The sequence below is a fragment of the Oryctolagus cuniculus genome, chromosome 10 (assembly GCF_051225735.1).
Source record: "Oryctolagus cuniculus isolate XC-2025 breed Fujian yellow rabbit chromosome 10, ASM5122573v1, whole genome shotgun sequence".
NCBI classification, from domain to species: Eukaryota; Metazoa; Chordata; class Mammalia; order Lagomorpha; family Leporidae; genus Oryctolagus; species Oryctolagus cuniculus.
Window position 1 is genome coordinate 68,745,046 of NC_142876.1, and position 27,327 is coordinate 68,772,372.

Here is a 27,327-nt window from a genome sequence, read left to right on the forward strand (position 1 = left end):
GCTTCCGCGCGGTGGGCGACCTTGTTCTCCCAGTAGGTCCTCCGATTCACGATTCCCGTGCAATTTTTTCCTGGTTCTTTTTTCTGCGGCTACCGTAACTCCCCTTTTATTAAATTAAATTTTCCCGGACTATCGGTGCGCGCCCTCACTATTCCGCCATCTTGGCTCCGCCTTTAAAATAAATCTTAAAAAATAATATGTGTGACTGTTTTCTCAGCTTCTACCCACTACCTAGAACTGATACAGCAGTGGTCAGTGCCAGGACTGGTTAGCATTAGGGCCTCTTCTCTACAGTGGCCAAAAAAACAGGCCTCACTGGTAAAAAAAGAAAAATAAAACTAAAATAAAATTAGCTGATATTTAAGGACTCTGAGCACAAATCTAACTGGGCAGGGGGGATAGTAGGGTGGGAAACATCACTATGTCACTAAATCTGTATATAGGAAATACATAAAATGTGTATACCTTAAATAAAACTAAAAAAGAAACAGACCATTTCTGGTTTTAAGGTAACTTTGGCCATGTTTACTCATTGCAAAACCCGTAGTTGTAGTTATTCTAAAATTTATGAGATCTCTATCACACATGTTGCTACTTCTTCACTTTAACTTTTATCAATCCCCAGGCCCACTCCAGCATTGATTGGAGAATGCTAAATGCTAACAGTGGGTTCTAAGCCAAGTCGAAAAGTATTCACTTGGTTACTCAGGAGGTGACAAGTCTTCTTAGAGTGAAGACTGAACAAACAATATTCAAGGAAGTCTAGTTCCTTGGGATATAAGAAATATCTATTTGGCTCCACTCCTCCAGAACAGTTAGCAAACATACTTTTCAGTTGAAAATGAATTATCTGCTCCCTCCTGCTCTCAGCAAAATACCTGAAAGGTTTATATAGGGTTCTGATTCAGGGATGGGAACAAAGAGATTGTGCTTCAAGTAAATTTTCCTGTAGTCAATTTGTTTTTATATTTCTAGTTAGATGACTCAAGGAGCATAGCCCATTCGGTTCTACTCAAATCAGAGGAAGAAGTTACTTCAAGGCTCACAGTCACAAATATCCTCACTTAATGGAACGATAACCCTGTGCCAGGAAAGGTAGAAGAACTGCCAGGTTTTTCTGGATCTTTTGTGATCAGCTACAGCCTCTGAAAAACTCTCACCTTCTGAGAAAAACTAGCTGAACGCACTTGGAGAAATTCCTATCATCCAAGGCACTTCCAATACAAATATATAGAAAACACGCACCCTGTTAGAGAATTTTCTAATGCAGACTTTATGTGTGGATGGTAATTTGAAGACTTCAGAGAACAGGTTCAAAAGTTAATCAAAATAAAAGATAAACTTGTAGATTTCCTGGCTTTCTCTCTTGTGATTTGAGCTGATAATTGCCTGGGACTTTTTGGAAATTTGTTTCTCTGAGATTGAAGTTTCTGATATGCATAACCTAGGATTTAGGCAGCCTGAAGTTGATATAAAGGTAGTAACCAATACAAATAAATTTTAAATTAAAATATAACCTGATACAGGTAATTTTAATTTGATTTCACTTCTCTGTTAGTTACTTTATTAGAGCTGAAAATCTTTGAGGCATGTGAGAAATTTAGAGCATTTTTTTGGCATCGTGTAAGTTAATCTATGCTACAGAAATGACCTTAAATTTCTCTACTGGTGCATTTTGGAATTTTTTTAACTTCAGCATTTTTGTGGGTGAACTAATTCTGGTGACATTACCTAATGGTGACCATGAAGAATACCTTCTATGAATAAATTCTTTATCTTGACCAAATGAATATAACCTGCTCTTTGAACCTCACATGCAGATCCGCACAGGAATTATTATTGCAACTGATTGTTTACAGGTATTTCAAAAAGCTCCTCAGAAAGTAGAGTTAAAAATATACTTCTTGAAATGCAAAAAAAAAAAAAAAACTGTATCCATGCGTTTTCCATGAACTTTTTGGAGACAGCTTATGACATGGTCAAGAATAGAGGGAAGTCACAATACACACAGGAATATCCCAAGTCAGTTGATGTCAGAATCATAAAGTTATAGGATTTTCAATCAATAATTGAAGTTAAACATCATACAAACTGAACTCCAAAGAAACTGAGGCACAATTTTCCTCAGATAAAAAGAAAACTGTCCAGTATAATATGCAATTATTCTGAAAAATGTCTTTTATTCTTAAAACATGTAACAAATTATTTTAAAAATAAATATAGTGTCTTACAGTTAGTTTTGCAAAGTATAGTTGCTTAAATTGGATTTTTGGATGTGCTGGGACCTAGAAAATGGACTCAGCCTCCAAACTTGGGTTTTAGTGCAGCACAGAAAGAAGTGACCTGCCCAAAGCCAACAAGCAGAACTTTAAGGATGGCTTTCAGGCACCCTGATTGGTGGGGAAAATGGGTTTGGGGAAAACACCCAGAGAACTAGAGGGGCAGTTTTGTCAGATTTGCTGCTCAGCAAATTTACAGAAAAAATGATTTGCTAGTTCCTCTTTCTTTCGTGATTCAACATCAGGCACTTTCCCCATGCTTGCATCAACAACTGAACACACAACCTTTTAGTGTCCTGTTTATAATAATCCATTATTTAAGGAGCTTATACATTGCTACAACTACCTTCTCCCTCACATTACTACTGCATGTGGAAGCAAGTACTCAGCAAGCAATTACATTAAGGGACAGTGAGATAAGAACCTTATTCATCTTAAACAATTAGGAAGGAGTATGTCCATCTATTGGTTGACTCTCAGGGGTGAGCTGGTGTTGGAAAATAGAACATTCCTGGAAAGGCAATATTGCAGTCAAAAATGTGTCTCTGCAGAGAAATTTGTGTTCCTCTGGACTTCTGGCTTATTATTTAACCCCACTGAACCTCAATTTCCTCATTGATGAAATACACATTTTCATACTTTCCTGGTTAATGTGATGAGGATTCAAGAAAATATATATAAAGACATAATCAAGCTGGCGTTGTGGCTCACTAGGCTAATCCTCTGCCTGTGGCATCGGCACCCAGGGTTCTAGTCCCAGTTGGGGCACCGGATTCTGTCCCAGTTGCTCCTCTTCCAGTCCAGCTCTCTGCTGTGGCCAGGGAGTGCAGTGGAGGATGGCCCAAGTGCTTGGGCCCTGCACCCGCATGGGAGACCAGGAGGAAGCACCTGGCTCCTGGCTTCGGATCGGCGCAGCTCACAGGCCACAGCAGCCATTTGGGGGGGTGAACCAACAGAAGGAAGACCTTTCTCTCTGTCTCTCTCTCTTTAAAAAAATAAAAAAAGACATAGTCAAGAGCTTAACCCATCAACAGTAGGGATCAGTTTTGGGAACAGTATCAGCCCCAGTAGCCTTAACAACAATGCTTCCTTGGAAATTACTGTAAAAATGAACACACAGATCCAGGATTCATTTTTAAAGTAAATGAAAAATGCTTCTATAGGAGAGGGTGTTCCCAAGAGATCTGTAAGATGTCATCAGATATTAATGATTTTGGGGGGAAGAAAAATGTGGATGAGGGGTTCTTCTGGACATGTAACTTTGGATAGTGTGAGTTAGCAAAGAATAACACTTTCTTAATAAATATTTCTTTGGGATTTAATATGATAAGGAACATTTCTACATGGGTATTAGAATACAAAATTATGCCCCCAAAATGAATACAGAATTATGGTTTGGTTTGGTTTTACTTTTAGATTAAGAAATCAAAGAAAAAAAGATTTATTTGAAAGGCAGAGTTAGAGAGAGAGAGAGAGAATATCTTCTTGCCTCTGGTTTAATCTCCAAATGGCCTCAGTAGTGTCAGCGGTAGGCCAGGTTGACACCAGGACCCTAGGACTCCATCCATGTCTTCCACATGGTTTCTAGGGATCCAAGCACTTTAATCAACTGCTGATGCTCTCCCAGGCATTATAGCAGGGAGCTGGATCAGAAATAGAGCAGCTGGACTCAAACTGATACACACTCACATGAGATGCTGGCCTTGGAGGGAACAGCTTAACCTGCTACTTCAATTGCTTTTCAGAGGCTTCTGATTTATTAAAAAAAACATTTTGGAAATTAATGCTCCAAAGATACAAGTGATCACAAGAAAATTAATTTGACAATATAAATTTAATGACAGTAAATTTCAACACGAAAGAGAATTCTATTTTAATAGCTTTAGAAATGCCATCTGCAGCCCTGCTCATCTCTTTCTGACTCTTTGTATAATCTAAGTTATATACCTACAAATTCATACATTTGTTGTGCGGAGGGGGTCATAGGTTGGGCAGTACTTGTCTCAAAAACTGCTGCCAGCACAGCTTTGGAGTTTGGTGATACCGTCAATTCAGTCCTCAATCACAAAAACAGGAATCCGACCTCCCAACGAGGACATTCAGGTTGGGCCAGAGCAGTGTTGGGTCTTGGCAGAAATGAACAGAATTCCCTTCTGCAGAGTTCTGCACAGACTTTCATTACCTGGGTCATAAATTAATATTCTGTATATCAAAAGCCTTACAAATTGATCTGAAAACATACTCTTTAGTTCCTGCCCCTAACCCTCTCTACACTGCAGAAGAAAAATAAGAGCAAAAGGGACCAAATGCAGAATGAGTGCGAGACCACCCTTGTATTGATTCAGGAAAAATCCAAGACCATCAGTTGGCAAGTCTGAAGGAGGCTCACTGGTCCACAAATTGCAAACAGCCCAGTTCTAACTCACACTTTCTCTTTCTTAATGAGAATAGATAGTAAACAAGAACATGAATGGAGAGAGGGGAAGTGGTATGTGCAAAGGCAGGAACCAGGGGTGAAAATAACTCCATGCATGATATTTAAGGGAAGATGAGTTTACATTTACCCATAAACACCTCTGCCTCAAAGACTGTGACCAGCAGTCTAATCCACCGTTCTTTTTAATCACCAAGTACAGAAGAAAAGATACTGCTTGAAGGAATAGCCTTTCGAACTGTATGCATCCCACACAGGGCAAAATCAGTGAGCGTTCTCTCACTGATTTATTTTACTTATTTGAAAGACAGAGTTACAGAGCAAGGTAGAGCAAAAGAGAGAGAGAGAGACAGAGAGAGAGAGAGAGAGAGAGAGAGAGAGGTAGAAACAGAGAGAGGGGTCCTTCATCTGCTGGTTCACTCCCCAAATGACCACAATGGCCAGAGCTGAGCCAAACTGAAGCCAGGAGCTTCCTCCGGGTCTCCCACATGTGTGCAGGGGCCCAAGGACTTGGGCCATCTTCTACTGCTTTCTCAGACCATAGCAGAGAGCTGGAGCAGAAGTGGAGTAGCTGGGACTCAAACCAGCCCCCATATGGGGTGCCAGCACTGCAGGCCGTGGCTTTAACCCTCTGTGCAAGAGCGCTGGCTCCAAGTGAGTGTTCACTTTATGCTAGGCACTATTCTAGATGGTGCTGACATACCAACAAATCAAGCAAAATCCTTGTCCCCATAGAGCATGTATTCTATTATGATTACCAACAATAAAAGGTCTCTGGTGTTAGGTTTGACGTTGTAGCTGCTTAGATCAGGTTGGAATGAGTTTTTCTAAGGGGCTTGCATCATGGTGCAGTGGGTTAAGCTGCTACCTGTTACAACAGCTTACCATATCAGAATGTCAGGTTGAGTCCTGACTGCTCCACTTCCAATCCAACTCCCTGCTAATGGGCCAGGGAAAGCAGCAGAAGACAGCCCAAGTAATTGGGCCCCTGCCACCCACGTGGGAGACCAAGCTAGAGTTCTTGGCTACTGGTTTCAGCCTGGCCCTGCCCCAACCAATGCGGCCATTTACACAGAGAAGTAGCAGATGCAAGACCTTTCTCTTGGGCTGGCACTGTGGCATAGCAAGTAAAGCCGCCACCTGCAGTGTCAGCATCCCATATGGACACCGGTCAAGTCCCGGCTGCTCCACTTCTGATCCAGCTCTCTGCTGTGGCCTAGGAAAGCACTGGAGGATGGCCCAAGTCCTTGGGCCCCTGCACCCACATGGGAGACCCGGAGGAAGCTCCTGGCTCCTGGCTTTGGATCGGCTCAGCTCCAGCAGTTGCGGCCAACTGGGGAGTGAACCAGCAGATGGAAGACATCTCTCTCCCTCTCTCTCTCTCTCCTCTCCCTCTCATTCTATCTGTGTAACTCTGACCTTCAAATATATAAATAAATCTTTAAAAAAAGACCTTTCTCTCTGCCTCTCCCTGTCTTTTAAATAAATAAAATAAATATTGTTAAAAAATAAGAGGTTTTTTTTTAAGCAATATCAGAGGGGAGGCACATTGCCCAGGAACCACAGTCCAAGACAGAGTCCTTAGGGCTGTCAGGAAAACATGAAGTCTGAAGACACTTGACACTGGCTCCATGGTGTGCAGGTGTATGTGTATGTGTGGCTCTCTATGAACCTGCCACGACTGGAGCAGCTATCAAAGATAATCACACCAAGAAGACTGATGCAAGTTTGCCAATCTCCATCTTTGTTTGAGGCCTGGTTTAAATAAAAATGCAACAAGAAATGAAAATAAATTGATAGCCATGAAGTACTTTGTGAAAGCAACGTTGCTGTCTCTGTTGTAAGTCTGATTAGTTCCATTAACTATTTACAGAAGCTTTGCTAATTGCAAGGGCACTTGGGCAATCCTCAGAGGGTGCATGTTTTAATGAGTAGAAATTCTGAGTCTAATGACACAGTTGTAAAGTATGTTGGGGGAGTAAAGTGGTGAAGGAAATTTGCAGGTCCTGAGAGTGCTTGCCTGGTTTAAAGACAGCCCCTGAACTTGCACTCAGGACTGTGCCCCTGGTCTCAACACAGTTCACTGAACCAGGAGGACACCACATCCAAGTTTGGAAAACTAGAGGCCATTTGTAACTGTAGCTATCTAACTCCTTAGAATGTGATCATCTCTTAATTCTCTGATTAACTGATGAGAGATTGTTGTCCTCATTTTAAGACACAAACTTTTCACAATGGACTTTCTCCATCCCCAAGTACAAATGATGATGCCTTCCTTTTCCATGATCAACAATTTGGCAGTACTCCAAAGCTGATTTGAGAAGATAAGCTCTCTGAACCCCATGGCAAAACTCTAGTCCACCATATCTAACTCATGCTCTGAGTTCATTAAGAAAAAATAATAATAGGCCGGCGCCGCGGCTCACTGGGCTAATCCTCCGCCTAGCGGCGCCGGCACACCGGGTTCTAGTCCCGGTCGGGGTGCCGGATTCTGTCCCGGTTGCCCCTCTTCCAGGCCAGCCCTCTGCTGTGGCCAGGGAGTGCAGTGGAGGATGGCCCAGGTGCTTGGGCCCTGCACCCCATGGGAGACCAGGAAAAGCACCTGGCTCCTGGCTCCTGCCATCGGATTAGCGCGGTGCGCCGGCCGCAGCGCGCTGGCCGCGGCGGCCATTGGAGGGTGAACCAACGGCAAAGGAAGACCTTTCTCTCTGTCTCTCTCTCTCACTGTCCACTCTGCCTGTCAAAAAAAAAAAAAAAAAAAAAAAGAAAGAAAGAAAAAATAATAATAAATAGGTGGAGTCCCCGAATTTCTTCCAAAAATCAGAAGCTCCACAGATATGGTTTAGTCCTGGGAATGTACCCATCCAGAAGATTCACAAAGATGCTTCAACCATATACCTGACATCAGTCTTCAGCAAATACAGACAACTGACTAGGTCTTTACAAGAACAGTATTGTACAAAAAACCCTTCCAAATTGCATTCACTACAGCCTCCAATCACAAGTGTTAGTGAAGTTGAGATCAGCTGCAACTAGACCAACATCCCTCTGCTCTGAAGACCCCCTGTATATTCAGGAAGAATAATGACCAAATAAAATTCTCCCAGAGGATGGAACTGTGGCCAGAAACTCACTTTATAACTCAATAAACTAGTCAACAAGTTAATGGTGATGAAAGTGACCATTCCTTTCAGTTATTTTATCATACCATGCAAGCTCCCAGTCTCATGACCAACACATGAATGACAAGGTCTTTGTTCATCTTTTTCTCCTTTTGGAAGTATGGAGAGTTGATCAAGACAGAAGTAGAGAAGGAACATATATAGATTGAGCATATTTACTCCAAACATACAAAATCCGATACGCAACAAAATATTAAACCTTCTGAGCATCAACTTGATACTACAAGTGGAAAATTACACATCTGACTTCATGTGATGGTCATATTCAAAACTAAGATGCACTAAAATAATTGTATAAAACTACCTTCAGGCTTCATAGATATACTCATGTCTGTGAAACAGAAATGAATTTTGTGTTTAGACTTGTATCCTATTCCCAAAATATTTCATTATGTATATGCAAATATTTAAAAATCTGAAAAACACTGAAATCTAAAAATGCTTCAGGTCCCAAGAACTTCAGAAAAGGGATACTCAACTTACAGTACCCAGAGATAATGGGCTCTGCAAATAACAGCTTCAGAACATAATTTGCAGATGAGTGAAAGACTTGAGTTTGGTTTGATTCTTCTCTAGCAAGCACCGAGTGTGTCTGCAGTTGTGCCTGTATCGTGCTAAGAGGTTCATTTCAATACAGCTGGTGGCTAGCGTGTGGGGGCATTCAAAGAGCAGATTGTGGTAGTGTCACAGATCAAGCACCTAAGGGCAGAACCCAAGAAGGGATATTTGGTGCAAGCCATTATGAACTAAGGGTTCTCATGAGGCACCTGTAAGAGTTTGGGAGGAGCCCTTTCAAGGAGGTAAAAACGATGTGGTTTCCCTTGAAGTCTGGGGAAGTCCGGACAATAAATCATCCCACAGTTTGCTCAGTCATAGAGCAAGAATACATGACCTTGATACCCATATGCCAAACAGTTGCTGGCTAAATAACGCAGGAAATGGTTAAAAAAATCAAGGGTTCCTCCATGTGGAGGCAGCTCCATTCATCCAAGACCAATCATTAGGGAAGGCTGCAGGTCTGAGCATTAATAGTAAAATCCTCCGAAATCCTCCTTCACAGTAATGTGTATGTTTCATTTTGTATTCAAGTACACAACCACAAAACCTCAGCAAACAATGAACAGAGTCACTAGCAAGGAATCATCAGTGAGGAGCTATTGAGTTCCTTTCAAACATCTTTGTTTCTTTCTCTCATCAAATTGTCCTATCAAGTTTTTGTGAATTCTTTGGTTTCAGAAGAGCATTTCCCATATGATACTGAAATGACAATTTTGATCTTTCCCTATCAACATGGCATGTGTCAGGCATGTGTCAGGCAATGAGAGACAGCAGATGCTGCCGTCTCATCTCGGGAGAACTCTTCAGTGTGACAGGGGATGTTTGACTTGAGTTCTTGCCTGCTCCATCCCTTGCATCTTTTGGATTGTGCTCTTGGCCTTCCAGCCATCTGACCACTGCTCTCACTCTGATTATGTTGGCCTAGCAGTATCTCCTAGTAATTCTGACTGTCCTCTCCAGTCACCTGCATCAGATGTGGTCTGGGGATGAGATCAAGGACAAATGATGCAGGCAATGGTGCTGGTGTCAAAAACACATCAGGAGGGGCCGGTGCCATGGCACAATAGGTTAATCCTCCGCCTGTGGCACTGGCATCCCGTATGGGTGCTGGTTCTAGTCCCAGCTGCACCTCTTCAAATCCAGCTCTCTGCCATGGCCTGAGAAAGCAGTAGAAGATGCCCCAAGTCTTTGGGCCACTGCACCTGTGTGGGAGACCAAGAAGAAGCACCTGGCTCCTGGCTTCAGATCACCGCAGCTCCAGCCATAGCAGCCATCTGGGGAGTGAACCAATGGACAGAAGACCTTTCTCTCTGTCTCTCTGTCTCTCTCTCACTGTGTAACTCTACCTATCAAATAAATAAATAAATAAATAATAAAAAAACAAAAGGAACAAAGGCAGACCATGAAAAATATGGCACATTGGTCTTGAAGATGAGAAATTTCAGGCCAGGCCATGCTTTATCTCTTGGACTCCTTATGGTTCTTCCTAATTTTTTTCAGCCATAGTGAATGTCTGATAACTAATTTTGGTCAAAAGAAGCACCAGTTGGAGCTGAAACTTGAACATTATCAATTACATCATGACTGAAAGTAGAAAGGGGATTTGAAATGTCCTTCAAAACATTTGGATGAAAATGAAATTAAAATATAAGTTTATTTTGTTTGCAGCGATTTTTTATGATACTCATTTTCTACCAACTTTTTGAAGATCCTTCATATGTATTAATTTCCAAAAAACTTCCACCAAAAAAAACTTACCTCCCCCCGCCCCCCACTTTCAACATTTTGGCTCCCAGTGATTTTTTTCCAAAGAAATCTTTTATTTAATGAGTACAAAGTTCATAGGTACAACTTTAGGAATATACTGGTTCTTCTGCCCATACCCACCTTTCCATCCCCACTCCTATCTCACCTCCTCTTCCCTCTCCCATGCCCAGTTCCATTCTCCATTAAGATTCATTTTTAGGCTGGCGCCATGGTTCAATAGGCTAATCCTCCGCCTGCGGCGCCAGCACACCGGGTTCTGTCCCGGTTGCTCCTCTTCCAGGCCAGCTCTCTGCTGTGGCCCGGGAGTGCAGTGGAGGATGCCCCAAGTCCTTGGGCCCTGCACCCCATGGGAGGCCAGGAGAAGCACCTGGCTCCTGGCTTCAGATCAGTGTGGTGTGCTGGCTGCAGCGCGCCAAACCACCAACGGAAAAGGAAGACCTTTTTCTCTGTCTCTCTCTCTCTCTCACTGTCCACTCTGTCAAAAAAAAAAAAAAAAAGATTAATTTTAATTAACTTTATACACAAAAGACCAACTCTATGCTAAGTAAAGATTTCAACAGTTTGTACACACACACACACACAAAATATAAAAAAAATGAGAACAAATTTTACAGTTAATTCTCACAGTGCAACTTACTTGAGGACAGAGGTCCTGTATGAAGAGTATGTGCACAGTGAGTTCTGTTTTAATTTAACAATGAATACTCTTATGTATCATGTCAGTGATCACCCAAGGCTCTTGATATAAGCTGTCGAGGCTATGGAAGTCTTTTGAGTCTGCAATCTCCATCAGTATTTAGACAAGGCCATAAGCATAGTTGAAGTTTTCTCCTCCCTTCAGTGAAAAGCACATCCTTCGTTGATGGCCCCTTCTTTTCCCCTGAGTCCTCACTCACAGAGATCCTTAATGTAGAACTTTTTTTTTTTTTGCCACAGTATCTTAGATTTCCATGCTTGAAATGCTCTCATGGGCATTTCCGCCAGATCAGAATGCCTCACGGGCAGATTCTGAGCTCTGAGTGCTGTTTAGAGCGTTTCTTATTCTGCGAGTCTGCTATGTGGATTGCGTCCATGTTGGAACATCCTCTCCTTTTTAATTCTATCTATTGTTTTTACCAGACCCTTGACCTTATTTATATGATCCCTTTAACATTTAATCCTATATATACGATCAATTAAACACTTCATATGATCACTTTAACATTGAAGATGTCATTGTTACCACCCAGCTTAATGGGATTTGGAGTCCCATGACAAGCTTTTAGCTGTACACTTAGAAGTAAGTCTGTAGGAATGTATACAGAACTATATAGCTCCTTCCTCTCTTATTCTCACTCTTATTTTTTACTGGGATCTACTTTCAATTGACTTTACATGCACATAATCACATAATTAATTCTAGGTTGAATGAAGAGTTCACCCAAGGTTACTAAGAAAGAAAGAAAAAACTAATCCTTGACAGTCAAAACAAGGGCTATTCAAGTCATTGCTTCGTTTTTTTTTTTTTTAAGAATTATTTTATTTATTTGAAAGATTAGAGTTACAGAGAGAGGTCTTCCATCTACTGGTTCACTCCCCAGATGGCCGCAACGGCCAGAGCTGCGCCGATCCGAAGCCAGGAGCCAGGAGCTTCTTCTAGGGCTCCCACATGGGTGCAGGGGCCCAAGGACTCTGGCCATCACAGAGAGCTGGATCGAAAGAGGAACAGCCAGGACTAGAACTGGCGCCCATATGGGATGCAGGCGCTTCAGGTCAGGGTTTTCACCAGCAGTGCCATGGCAGCGGCCCCAAGTCATTGCTTCTAATAGTGTCAATTTCACTTCTACAGGTTTCCTTTTAGGTGCTCTGTGAGTTCTCACAGATCAGGGAAAACATATGGTATTTGTCCCTTTGGGACTGGCTTATTTCACTAAGTGTGATGTTTTCCAGATTCATCCATTTTGTTCCAAATGACTGGATTTCATTTTTAACCATTGTGTAGTATTCCATAGAGTACATATCTTATAATTTCTTTATCCAGCCTTCAATTGGTGGGCATTTAGGTTGATTCCATGTCTTAGCTATTATGAATTGAGCTACAATAAACATGGGGGTGCAGATAACTCTTTTATTTGCTGATTTCATTTCCCTTGGGTAAATCCCGAGGAGTGGAATGGCTGGGTCAGATGGTAGGACTATTTTCAGAATTCTGAGGTATCTCTAAACTGTCTTCCATGGTGGTTTTACCAGTTTATATTCCCACTGACAGTGGATTAAGGTACCTTTTTCCCCACATCCTCACCAGCATTTGTTGTTTGTTGATTTCTGTATGAAAGCCATTCAGCCTGGGTTGAGGAGAAATCTCATCGTGGTTTTGATTTGCTTTTCCGTGATGGCTAGTGATCCTGAGCTTTTTTTCATAGGTCTGCTGGCCATTTGGATTTCCTCTTTTGAAAACTCTTTGTTTTAAGTCTTTTCCCCATTTCTTAATCAGGTTGTTTGTTTTGTTGTTGTGGAGTTTCTTGATCTCATTATATATTCTGGTTATTAATCCTTTATCAGTTGCATGGTTTGCAAATAATTTCTCCCATTCTGTCAGTAGCCTCTTAATGTTCCTGACTATTTCTTTTGCAGTACAGAAACGTCTCAATTTGACGAAATCCCATTTGTTAATTTGGCCTTGATTGCCTGTGCCTCTGGGGTCTTTTTCTGGAAATATTTGCCTGTGCCAGTGTCTTGCAGGGTTTCCCAATGCTTTCTAATAATTTGATGGTATGAGGTCATAGATTTAGGTCTTTAATCCATTTTGAATGGATTTTTGTATAAGGTGTAAGGTAGGGGTCCTACCTCATGCTTCTGTGTGTGGAAATCTAGTTTCCCCTGCACCATTTGTTGAAGAGATGGTCCTTGCTCTAGGAATTGATCTTAGATCCTTTGTCAAAGATAAGTTGGATGGAGATGCTTAGATTGATTTCAGACATTTCTATTCTGTTTCTTTGGTCTACTCATCTGTTTTTACAAGTACCAGGATGTTTTGATTATAATTGCCCTATAGAATGCCTTGAAATCTGATATTGTGATGCCTCCATCTTTGTTTTGTTGTATAAAATTGTTTTAGCTATTCGGGGTATCCTGTGTTTCCATATGAATTTCAGAATCATTTTTTTATATCTGAGAAGAATCTCCTTGGTATTTTGATTGGACTTGCATTGAATCTGTAAATTGATTTTGGAAGTATGGACATTATGATGATATTGATTCTTCCAGTTCACAACATGGAATTTTTTTCCAGTTTTTTGTGTCTTCTATTTCTTTTTTTTTATAATTCTCATTATAGAGATCTTTAACACCCTTAATTAAATTTATTCCATGGTATCTGATATTTTTTGGTAGCTATTGTGAATGCGATTGATCTTTGAAGTTCTTTCTCAGCTGTGGCTTTGTTTGTATATACAAAGTCTATTGTTTTTTGTGTGTTGATTTTATAACCTCCTATTTTACCAAACTCTTCTGTGAGTTCCAATAGTCTTTTGGATCTGCTATATAGAGAATCATGTCATCTGCAAATGGTTTGACTTCCTCTTCCCCGATTTGAATGTCTTTGATGTCTTTCTTGCCTAATGGATCTGGCTAAAGTTCCCAAGACTATATTGAATAACAATGGTGAGAGTGGGCATCCTAGTCTGGTTCTGGCTCTCAATCCCACTGATCTTAATGTCAGAAAGTCTTTTCAAGGCTTGAATGAAGCTCTGTCTCCCCATATCAGCTCAAGGCTTCCAGTCTTCCCTCTGGAACAGCACAATTTAGGTTGATTTTCTTTCATGTGAGTAAGAATTTCATGTTCAAAAACCATAATCAGCAATCTTGTTAGGTAGCACCCATACTAAATACCCTCCTCATCTTTCAATGATTCCATTTGTGGCATAGTTTTCTAACCTTCAGTATCCTGAGGGGCCTAAGAGAACTACTCAAATATGAAATAGACAACTTCAATTACACCTTGTAACTTTGAGTTGAGTAGAAAATATTCACTATTTCCTTTAAAAAGGACATTAAAAATTTGAAGTTTTTTTTTATTTTTAGAGTTGATATTTTGAATTATTTATCTTACTTTAAAATCTAAAAATATTCCCTTTAAATCTTTTTTTTTAACTTTTATTTAATGAACATAAATTTCCAAAGTACAGCTTATGGATTACAATGGCTTCCCCCCAATAACATCCCTCCCACCCACAACCCTCCCCTTTCCCACTCCTTCTCCCCTTCCATTCACATCAAGATTCATTTTCGATTCTCTTTATATACAGAAGATCAGTATTCCCTTTAAATCTTAATCTCAGAGCCAGCATTGTAGTACAGCCGGTTAAGGTGTTGCTGTGATGCCGGCATTCCACACCAGAGTGCCATTGTGCTTCCAATCCAGATCCCTAGGTGTTGCAGTGGATGATGTCCCAAGTGCTTGTGTCCTTGCCATCCACATGGGAGCCCTGCATGGAGTTTTGGGCTTTGGCCTGACCCAGACCTTACTGTTGCAGCCATGTGGGGAATGAATCAGTGGACAGTTTCTCTCTGTGTCTTTCCCTCTATCTCTCAAATAAATAAAATAAAACCTTTCAAATACTTAGTCTCTTTCCTAATTTCTCAATCCTACTTCAAGCAACAGCCGCCCCAAAGCATGTCTCATCAAAGTGCACAGAAAAGCCTTATCACCCAAACCCTGACGCAGTCTTCTTAGCCATGTCTACGACCAAAGCATTTTCATTCATGCTACTGCTGGTAAGTTTCAGGCACCAAGCATTTCCTAAATCATGATGGTACTGGGCCAGTTTCCAAAGGCCGCCTGAAAAGTTCATCTTGAATAAAAATGCTTGAAAGCAGCAACTAATCTGTAATTATAGCCTATTTATTCTTCTCAGCCATAGCCCCAGACAATCAAGGAGAAGGAATAGCTGGTTTACAACTGCACGTCTGTTTTCCAGCAACACACACTGGACTGCTTGTTTGCGATGTAAAAGGAAGACAGATCCAAATCTCTATATCCTGAGACTGATTACCTGTTTTAAATGTGATAACCAACTACACCCCAACTGTCACAACTCTCATTTCCTCACTGTAATTTCAATCATCCACTGGATGTCCTCACAGAATTAGCAGCTGCTGCAACTTCATCACAGTTCCAGTTCTTCTGGCCAAGTCCAGTACTGTTTCCCCATACATAGTAAACACACATTCCTCCCATTGCACTTCGTCTACAGGTAAATCTCACAGATTGTTACCTGTTTAAACCAGACAACAACATGCATAGATGTAGTATAGAAGTTGGCACAACATCCAAATTTGACCTAGATTTGACATATAGATATTACATTATCACTAGACATACAGGAGTCCTTCAAAACATTTGTGGAAAGGAGACAGAGAAAAATGGCAACTAAGTAAGACGCTCCAGTGATTGTTTTTCTATAGAGACAATAACTTGAGCAGCAATTCACATACCAACTCGTCTTCACAAGTACTAAGGAAACAAGGTGAGAGACTGTAGTGCCTATTTTAGAACAACAATAAGGAAAGACATAGGGAAAGGGCAGAAAGGGGTGGATGTAATCACTTCTCAAGCTCCAAGTAGCACAGCTTGGATAGGGAGCCCTCCCACCCTCCTTCTTGGGAGAGGGAAAAGCAGTTGATTCCATAGTTTTGCCAGGCCCACTATGGTATAACCCAGTGCAAGACAGGGTCCCATGATGTCTGCTCCCAGGCCAGGACCTGCAGCCTGAGTGTCTGAAGGTTGCAAAGGACCATTTTATCACCCCCTTCCCATAAGCACCAGCAGACAGTGGAGCAACACTTCCATCTCTGGAGAGCAGGGTGGGAACGTGAATTTAGGGCTTTACTTTAAAGTTCAGTACTGGACCTGCTGCAGTAAGATCCAGCATTAGATAAAGTTCAAGGCCTCTATCTCCAGGCCAGTGCTCACAGAGCCTACAGATCTTCCCCAGTATCTGGCAAAGACCTGTGTTCTGGTGAGATGAACTCGTGCTTCGAACTACATCACCCCCAGCTTCACATGGGCCTAATGGACTCACAAGATAGCACAGAGCCAGGTGACTACAAGATGTAGCTGTAAACCTGTTCGTGTCAGCCATGGTGGCCACACACCTCTCACAATTGTGAGTGGACAGCAAGAGCAAGGTCCCAGAAACCTGGGAGTAGGGCACCAAAGTGAGCACAGAATTCTGTCTAAGAACTCGGTGTAAGACTGGTAAAATCCATACTGGACAGATCCCAACAGTCATTATCTCCAGGTCAACGCCTGAGAATGGAGACTCTAGACCTCTCTCAGTGCCAGAGACCTAAGGCCCCAGCTGGTTTCAGAACTTAGCCAGGATCACCTGTGACTGGTTGAGGCATCCTTGTGCTGCAAGCTCACCTCAACAGCAGGAAACTTACAGCAAAGTGGGCCTTGTTGTGATCAACAGGTTATGGGCCCTTGGTGTGATCTAGCATTGAGGCATAGGTGACCACTGGGCTATTCACAGCACTTCTAATCCAACTCCAGGAAGCATAATATGGAGAGATTAATTCTGTGCAGAAGGGAAGACAAGTAAGTATAAGACATTACATAGAAACCAGGGGTTTATGCCATGGAGAAACCATACACTATCAACAAGATTTGTGGCCAGTGTTACTGTGACACTGGCCATGACCCTACTGTTTTAGAACCAAAAAAACCCCCTTTGGGACAATGGGTCAGTACTTCCACAATCCCAACTACTGTTATCTGAGGGCTTCCACCACTATGATTCAGCTCTGCCCCATGGTCTACCATTGTGACCATACTTAGACTAAAAAGAGCACTTCTTGCCCCCTCTGCTTCTCTCATCAATGACAATGTGAAAGGCATATGAAGACATCACTACAGCATCCAACCAGAACTGAAGCCAGAAAAAGCGACAAAATTGGCACCTAACGACACATCTACAGGAAAAGCCTTTTACCATGAAATTCATCTTTTTAAAGTGATGGGCACAGTTGATCCAATGAGATGTTCAAACATTAATGTGGAAGCAAAAGTATGAAAAAGCAAGGCAACATGATATCCCTATAAGAACATAACATTTCAGTATCAGACTTCCAAAATAAAGAAGACTGAAAAATATCTGATAGAGAATTCAATAAAATCATTATACAGAAACTCAAAAAGATATAAGAGAATACAAGCAATTTACAGAAATTAAGAAAAAGATGCATGATATAAATGAGAACTTAAGCAAAAAGATAGAAGTCTTGGAAAAAAAAAAACAAAAAGTCTTGAAAATGCAGAACTCAGTAGGTCAAATAAAAATACAATTAAGATCCTCAACAACAGGCTAGATATAGCAGTAAAACAAATATCTGAATAGAAGACAAGTCTTTTGAAATATATACAGTCTAACAAAAACCCTTAAAATATGAAAAGAATGAAGATCGACTCTAAGAACTTTACAATATGAAATGAACTATAAATATGACCTCTGAAACAAATATGACCTCTCTAGAAAGGAGAAGAGTAGGCATAGAAAACATATTTCAAGAAATAATAGTTGAAAACTTCCTCAGTTTTGAGGAAGATGTAGACATCCAGCTATAGAGACCAACAGGCCACCAAATAAACATGACCAAAAAAGATCCTCAAAAGAACACATTATATTAACACTCTCAAGCATGTATCACAAGCAGAATTCTAAAACTACAAGGGGAAAACTGCCAAATAACATTAAAGGGAAACTCCAGTCAACTAAGAGCAGATGTTTCAGCAAAAATCTTAAAGGCCAGAAGAGAACAGAATAACATATCTCAAGTTCTAGAAGAAAAAAATAAGAAGAAATGCCAGCCAGCCAAGAATGTTGTACACAGCAAAGGCAAAACGGACAGAATACATCACCACCAGATCAAAATTTTAAAAGATGTTTAGGGGGGCTGGCACTGTGGCACAGTGGGCTAAGGCCCTGGCCTGAAGTGCTGGTATCCCATATAGACATTGGTTAGAGTCCCGTCTGCTCCACTTCCAATCCAGCTGTCTGCTATGGCCTGGGAAAACAGCAGAGAATGCCCAAATGCTTGAGCACCTGCACCCACATGGGGGACATGGAAGAAGCTCCTGGCTCCTGGCTCCTGGCTTTGTATGTGCTTAGCTTTGGCCATTGCAGCCATTTGTAGAGTGAACCAGCGGATGGAAGGCCTCTCTCTGTATCTACCTCTCTCTATAACCTGTCTTTCAAATAATAAAAAAGAGATGCTTAATAAATAATAAAAAAGATATGCAGAAGCAAAAAAAAAACCATAACAATCATCATGAAAACATGTGAAAGTATAAAATCAACTAAATAGAACATAGAATGTTAAAAATGTTTTTTTTATTTATTCACTAATAACCTTGTATATAAATGAACTGACTCCCTCAATTATAAAAGATATAGACTGGCTGAATGGATTAAAAGAAAGATTCAATGATATTCTGCCTACAGGAAATTCACTCCAAAATTAGACACACAAAGACTGAAAATAAAAGGATGGAAAAGATATTATATGCAAACACAAACCAAAAATAAGAAGTTATATTTCTACCATACAAAATACACTTTAAGATAAAAACTGTAAAAGAGACAAACCAAATGACTAAATAATGACTAAAAGATCAAATAAGAATATACACTTACTGGAATTATAAATGATGCTAGAGCACCCAATTATATTAGAAAAACATTAGATCTAAGGGGAAAAGTAAGCTCCAATACAGTAATAGTAGGGAACCAAACACCCCACTTTAACCAATGGATGCATGATCTAAGCAAAAAAATCAACAAAGAAACAGCAGAGTTAAATCCTTTTATACACCTAATGGGCCTAACACTACAGAAGATTTCATCCAGTAAATGGAGAAAACATTATTTTAATTATTTTCTGTGGCATTCTCTAGGATAAATCATATATTAGGCCACAGAAATATCTCAACAAATTAAAAAAATAAAAACAGCATCATGTGTGTTTTCTGACAACAGAATAAAAGTATAAATTAACAGAAAAAAAGAAACTTCATGAATTTTACAAACAATGAGGCTGAACAATATGCTTCTGAGTGAACAATGAATCAGTGAAGAAATCAAAAAAGAAATTAAAAACATCCTTGAAAAACTGAAACTGGAGACACAAGATAATCAAAATGGGATGGAGCAGGGATGGAGTAGGCATTTGGTACAGCAGATAAGTCGCCATGGGGGATACATACATCCCATATAGGAGCACTTCATTCAAGTCCCAGATCCTCCCCTTCTAATCTAGCTTTCTGCTAATTCATTTTATTACAGCTGACTTACTGAGCATCCCAGCACAGTGCACTGCAGAGCAGGCTTGTACCCCTGATGACCAGGGAGGGGGCTGACTGGGAACTGCACTCACTGCCACTGCCCAGCATATGAGAGAGGATCAGTTTGCAAATCAGCCCCAGGAAAGATGCGAATTTAATTTCTGTAGAGGTTCTACTTTGCACACCATGGTGATGCTGCAAAGTCCTAATCCAAACCAATTTAAGTCAGAAACCATCTGCTTGTTGGGCATATTCCAGTGGATTAACTTTTAACAGCCACCACATTATCCTCAGATTTTAATAAGATTTCTGAAGTTTTGGCCGGCGCCGCGGCTCACTAGGCTAATCCTCCGCCTAGCGGCGCTGGCACACCGGGTTCTAGTCCCGGTCGGGGCGCCGGATTCTGTCCCGGTTGCCCCTCTTCCAGGCCAGCTCTCTGCTGTGGCCAGGGAGTGCAGTGGAGGATGGCCCAGGTGCTTGGGCCCTGCACCCCATGGGAGACCAGGAAAAGCACCTGGCTCCTGGCTCCTGCCATCGGATCAGCGCAGTGCGTCAGCCACGGCGGCCATTGGAGGGTGAACCAACGGCAAAGGAAGACCTTTCTCTCTGTCTCTCTCTCTCACTGTCCACTCTGTCTGTCAAAAAAAAATAAAAATAAAAAAAAAAAGATTTCTGAAGTTTAAATACCCCAAACTAAATTTAATACTTCTTCTATCATATCCAGAGTCTACTTAAATCATCATGCTTTTAATTATCCCACTGGTACTATAGAATACAAAGTGATTAAAATTGCCTTTCTTGAGACATAGTTCTCAAAGTTTCTACTGTTCCAGAATCCAGTGAGTTTTCATTACTCAAGAGTATCTGCTCCTTTGCTAAACAATTAGTCCCATCCAGTACTGTTAAAAAAAAAAAAAGCCCAAAACGCAATAATGGTGGGGCTGAGTGATTTCAAAAAGCCCACCATGGACTGTAAGCAAGCATTCAATGACTTTCCCTTGAAGACAATTCCATGAATGCATCATTTCCAGACATGTCTGAAATATCCAGTGAGCCCTTCAATAGACTGCTTTATGAGACATCAGAACTACTGGCACAGAGGATAAATGAGTTTTACTTCTACCAATGAACATAATCTATTGTGCCTTGGGGGTTTCATGAAACCAGGGGAGCATCCACTCCCATCATGTTTACTCCTGAAAATATGTGAGTGTTGGTGTTATAGAGAGCTCATGTTTATAAGGAAAAGGCCACTGAGGAGCAAATACAACCTCACTTACTGGGAGGGATAGGGACAGATCACCTCCATATGCACAAAGAAATTAAAAGGCATGTCGTGAGACAAAATATCAGGATTATATAAAACCAAAGAATTAGCTCACCTAATGACAAAAAAAATTATAGCAAACACCCTCCTAGGTTAAGTGAGCTGAAAGAATCAGATGTTTACCTTCCTAAACATAATTATTGTAATTTCAAAACTGCAAATAGCTGTAGGAGAACAGAGTGGAACAATTTTGTTTTCAAGTGGAAAAAAAAAAAACAAAATTGAATATATTGAGTTATCCCCAATTGAATGTAGAGCTGGCAGAAGAGTGGATGGGACTCTGGATCTTGTGCTGCCTCCAGGGAACAGTATGCACAGTACTGGTATTTTAATGATTCAGGGTTTATCCCAGTCTGCAGCTTTGGAGATGCAAGAGGTGCATCAGACAAACAAGGGGACAATAGGTTAACTAGTTACATTTAACTAAGGGACGCCCAAAGACTCAGGTCAGATCTTCTGATTATCCTTTCATCCCTCTATACTCAAATTTGCTTCCCCACTCCTTTGTCCAGAAATGTATAAACCTTTCCAAAAATTTCCACATGGCATATCTTTTTGTATAATCAGCCAAGCCAGAGGTCAGTGTTTATCTACAATTTAAACTCAGAGCTGGTGCTCTAAAAATATTGTTATAGTTCATACTGGGTAAAAAGTTTCCCTGCACTTGGATTTCACTTTAATTTCTGAAGTTAATTTTCCTGAGGTTACCAAGAATCTCCACATTGCTAAATCCAAGGGCATTTCTTCAGTGCTCATATTATTTGACCATCTGTAGCATTTGGCACCACTGACTATTATTTTCTCCTTTTTGAAATACCATCTTCCTTTGGTTTCCAGGAAACAATTCTCTTGGTTTTCCTCCTCCATTTCCTTCTCGATCTTCTTTGCTGGCCCATCCTCCTCTGCCCAGTTGCTACATATTGCAATTTCGCAAGGTTCACTTACAGGTCACTCATTTTGCACTGGATCCATACCCACTGGTCACAGAATGACTCCCAAATTCCTAAGTCCATCTCCACTGAACTTCTGAGATTCATATCTATATAGTCAACTGCTTACTAGCTAACTACACTGGAGTATCAGAAAGGGGTATCTCAATATTGTCAACATCTAAATTTAGAATGTTTCCCAAAATTAATTAGTCCTTTTCCAGTGGTTGCTCTCTAAGTGAATGAAACCACCAAGCAGTTGCTTGGAGAGCTCAAAACCTGGGAGTCTGTCTACAGTATCTCTCTCTCTCTCTCTCTCTCTCTCTCTCTGCCCTTCACTCCCTCCCTCTCTCTCCCTCTCATTCTCCCATCCCCCCTCACCCTCTTTCCCTTTCTCCCTCTCTCTCCTCCTCCTCTCTCCCCCTCTCATTCTCCCTATCCCCCCTCACCCTCTCCCCCTTTCTCCCTCTCTCACTCCCCCTCTCATTCTCCATATCCCCCCTCTCCCTCTCTCTCTCTCTCGCTCGCTCTCTCTCTCCCCCTCTGAATGACCCATTTCCATTTCAGGGAATTTTCTCTCCTAGGAATCTCAGACTCCATCTTCCATCTTTTCCTGGAAACCATGCTTTCATTTGTCACAACGCTTCAACTTCAGTCCAAATGTCAACACAGTCCTCCAACATTTGCCTTCCATATGGTAGACAGGAAATTCTTAACAAAAACAAATTTGATTATATAATCCTCTTCAGTGGCTGACCTGTGCTCCTATTAAAAATCCCACAAGGCTCTTCCTGATGCACCTGCCAAAGTTACTCCCTTTGTCTCCACCATGCTCCCCGCTGCCAAGATAGCCAAGTCCCAGCATACCCTGCTTCTCAAACACCATTCTTTCCACCTCTGCCACCAACACAGGGTCCCTGAATACATCTGCCCTTTGCCTAGAAGGAGTTCCTCAATTTGTGATGAGTCAAAATCCTATTGCTGCTTCAGATTGAGCTGTAACATGACTCCATCAAATCTTCCCTGAACCCCCATCCAGGACAGGCCCTGTGCACTATGCTTCCCAGATCCTTGGCCTTCCCTTGCCATCACTGGCCACAGCTAAGCTTTTACATTCATTTCTGAGCCTATTTGATGACAGTCACGTGTGGTTTACCAATGGAACACATTCTGAGAAATATATCTCTAGTTGCCTTTTGTCATGGAGTGTACATCTCAGACCTTACTGACACGAACCTAGAGGGGAAGCTCAGTCACTTCGGATGGTCTTTAGATACAATAAAGATACACAGTAAATGCAGGATGATGAGGCTGCTGCCTTCGGATGGTCTTTAGATACAATAAAGATACACAGTAAATGCAGGATGATGAGGCTGCTGCCAGTGAGACAGGGTGTGCTGGTTTACAGCCAACCTTTTGCTAATAAATAAGAATATGCTTTAAAATAATGCTCAGTAGTAAATACATATATCACAATATGCTCGTTATCATTATCAAGTACTACACATTGTACATAACTGTATGTGCTCTACTTTTATACAACTGGCAACACAGTAGGTGTGCTTACACCAGCATCTCCAGACACAGACACATGTGTAATACATTGCCCTACCATGTTACAATGCCTATGAAATCACTAAGTAATAGGAACTTTTCAGTTCATATTCTTACGAGACCACTGTCATATATTCCACCTATAATTGAACAAGACATCATTATATGGTGCATGATTTTCTACATCTCTACACGTTCTGCTCCAGGGCAGTAAGTCCCAGGGAGTAAGCACCATGTCTGGTTTTACTATTTTCTGTACAGAATCCACAGTGAATAGCAGGGCCTGGCATGTAGCAGGTACTTGACAAAGATTAAATGAGCAAATATCATCCATGTTTTCCTTTTTATAAGGTGAATTTTCAGAACAGATTGGATTCTTCAGGAATGGATAGTGTATCTGTGAATTACCAGTCCAGCAGATTCTCTCTCCTTTCTCTTCTCCTCCTTCAGCCAGCTTGATTCTCCAATCTCCGTAATTGTAAAGTACTGAGTACTAGTTATACCATTAATTTACATAGTACAACACATTAAGGACAGAGATCCTACATGGGGAGTAAGTGCACAGTGACTCCTGTTGTTGATTTAACAATTGACACTCTTAATTATGACATCAGTATTCACCCGAGGCTCTTGTCATGAGCTGCCAAGGCTATGGAAGCCTCTTGAGTTCACCAACTCCTATCTTATTTAGACAAGGCCATAGTCAAAGTAGAAGTTCTCTCCTCCCTGAAGAGCCATTTTTAAACAATTAAGATACTTTGATAAAAATGTGCACCTCAGCTCCCCTATATCCATCAAATAAGAAAATATTTATATATAGCCATACATTTCTAGTAGAGTACTACAAAAGAATCCAAAAAACTTTTGGTGATCTACCTGAACTAACATAGAGATCTTTAGATATAATGTGCTTTGGAAAGAACAATTTGTAGAAATATAAAAGTAGAATATCCTCTTTAAGATAAACAAATCATGTAGTGGGATCTTCAGAAAGTTTATGGAACATATGTGTGATGACAAAAACTACGCATGCATATCAAAAATTTTTGCACCAAAATAAATTTTTCTAAATTTTATTATTTGGAAGAGAGAGAGAGATCCCATCCAACTGTTTCCCTCCCCCCAAAATGCCTACAATGACCCCCAGCAGAGGCAAAAGTCAGGAGCTAGGACTCAGTCAATTTCCCCCAGTTGGGTGACAGGAACCCAATCACTGAGCCATAACAGTTGTTTCCCAGGGTCTACGTTAACAGAAAATTAGAGTCAGCTATTTGAACCCAAGCACTGCAGTGTAGGACACAGGCATCCTAACCAGCATCTGAACCATTAGGACAAATTCCTGCCCTTGAATTTATTTTTTCAATTCCATCTTTCTATGAGCTTTTTGAAATGCCTTCATAGATTAATCAGGATGAAAATAAATTTGCAGAGGTCTTGCAACATTTTAGTGGTTTTGAAAGTGCTCACATAAATCTGATTGTGTTAATAAAAATACAGAGACCAGAGGCTCCCTGCCCTTATCCAAAAGGAATTCACTGCAAAAGCTACAAATCAAGGTGCTTGATGTGGCAAAGATTAGTGAGGAAATGAAACACAGAAGAAGGATGCCCTGAAGTGAGAGAGAAACCAAGAAAAGGAGGAGGGGCCAGTCTTCAGTAGTGAGTGCTGAGACTGTGGGGAGGAGACCAAGTCCCAGGAAGAAGACTTCTCTGAGAAGACAAGGTCAAGTTAGCAGATGGACTCTGGGGAGGATCCGTCTCCTACTGCTGCCCTCCCTTCTGCCTGCCTGCAGCCCTTTTCCCCCACAATGACTCATCCAGATGAGTAGAAGCATGGCCCTCCCCCAGCGAGGACAGCAGGCACTGTGAGAAAGACACTCCAGGCTGCAAGGAGGCACAGAGAGATAAGGAGGGCAGATGCAGGCTGGGCCCCTGGATGGAGCCTCTGAGGGGTGAGACTCCTGGAAGAATCTGGAGAAAGTACAGCTGAAAGAACAGCTAGGGTCTGCAGGACACAAGTGTGACTGCCAGAATGCGAGCGTTCTTTCCACTCCACAAAGGATGACTCACCAACAAAAGTCTTTAATATCACTTAGTCACTTTTATTAATTCAATCACTTGACAAACATGATAGCTTGCTACTAAAAATGCTAGAGAACTGCTAGACCAATACAAGCGTTCTTCAAAAAGCTTGTGGAGAAAGAATTCAAAGATAAGCTTATTAAGGTGCCAAAAAAAATTGAAATCCATTACATAAGAGGTCTTTTAAAAGTTGATGAAAAATACATAGTGGTGCAGTGAGTTAAGCCACTGCCTGCAGCATTAATCCCATGAGCTCTGGTTCAAGTCCCAGCTGTTCCCTTTCACATTAATCTACCTGATAATGTACCTGGGAAAGCATCAGATGATGGCCAAGTGGTTGGGCCCCTGTCACCCATGCAGGACACCTTGATAACTTCTAGGCTCTTGGTTTCAGCCTGGCCCAGCCCCTGCACTGTGGCCATTGTGCCACCAGATGGAAGATTCTCTCTCTCGCTCGCTTGCTCTCTCTCTCCCTCTTCTCTCTTTCTCCCCCCTCCTCTCCCCATGTGTGTGTGTGTGTATGTTTCCCTCTCTCTCTCTTTCTGTAACAGTATTTCAAATGAACAAATAAATATTTTTAGAAAATGCATAGTATGAAAAAAGTATGCATGGGTTTCCAAAAAAAAAAAGCACCAAAATGAAGTCTTCACTTCCATTTTCCATGAACTTTTTGAAGTACTCTTGCAAATTCAAGACTCAGGATGCTCTCATGGTACTATGTCACTGATGCAGTGTCTCCCTTCCTACGAATGTGAAGTCCTGGCTAAAAGCTAAGATCTGCAGTAATCACAGGCAGGGCTTTTGCAGGCAGAAGCCATGGCTCAGAACTCCAGGGTCACAGCTGGAAACCCAGCTACCCACAGACAGCCTGAACTCATCTTCTTCCTGCCAAGGTGCCTTTTAAAAGTTTTACTGGCATTACTGCTGTTTTACTTCTGGTAATTGCTTTAAAAGAACAAAGCTCTTTGTTTAAGGGGGGCCCAGGGACCTCATAATTGCCACGAGGCACATGAGAGTTCTTAGACTTTCTGAACCGTTTCTCTTTTAACATTAAATATTAAATTCATAATGTTTGGCCAAAATGTAGAGGCTCCCTAAGGGGAGAGAGGTGGTGCTATCAGAAAGATCACATAGACTGCAGAGAAACACCACCTGGGCCCCTTACTCAGAACCACAATGCAGAATGCTGGCCTCGGGTGGGGGAAGGGCTAACCTGGATGTGGGTAGCCAGGAGGTGTTGTTGGAAGCCTAAGATGCTCAGGTCCAGCAGCACTGGGGATTCAGGCTCACTAACACTGTTCCCATGTTGACTCAAACTGTGATTTGTCTGTCTCTGATTATGCATTACGTTTAATCAATTACTGATTGAGTTTTCGGGGATCTTTAAGGCACAAATCCACCCGTGCAGGTGCACGCCTCTTTAATCCTTCAGTGCTTGACCTTTCATCCCCTAGAATATTCCAGCCATAACTCACAGTAATTTCAGTGGCATTAAGTATCAACTGAGGGGCTGGTGCTTCGGCATAGCAGGTAGAGACACCACCTGCAGTGCCAGCATCCCATATGGCGCTGGTTTAAGTTTCAGCTGCTCCACTTCCAATCCAGCTCTTTACCATGGCCTGGGAAAGCAGTAGAAGATGGCTAAAGTCCTTAGTCCCCTGCACCCCCGTGGGAGAGCTGGAAGAATCTCCTGACTCCTGGTTCCTGTCTTCGGATTGGCACAGCTCCAGCTACTGCAGCCATTTGGGGAACGAACCAGAGGATGGAAGACCTCTCTCTCTCTCTCTCTCTCTCTCTCTCTCTCTCTGCCTCTCCTTCACTCAGTGTAACTCTTTCAAATAAATATATAAATCTTATAAAAAAAATTAGAAAGTGGTGCTGTTAGCCTATAAAA

The 27,327-nt window shown here is 41.5% G+C and overlaps 1 protein-coding gene across 7 annotated transcripts in view; it reads right to left on the minus strand.

The window, feature by feature from the left end:
* Positions 1-27,327, minus strand: part of LOC108177122 (uncharacterized) — a 197,054-nt gene that overhangs the window by 62,633 nt on the left and 107,094 nt on the right. Inside the window, exon 4 of one of the 7 annotated variants that reach the window (XM_089305353.1) lies at positions 9,840-10,695. The exons of 5 other annotated variants lie outside the window; for them this stretch is intronic. The gene's annotated coding sequence lies outside the window, so the exon portion shown is untranslated. Of the gene's footprint in view, positions 1-9,839; positions 10,696-27,327 lie in introns of those variants that run through there. One more of the 7 variants, XM_089305348.1, reaches the window with a different exon arrangement.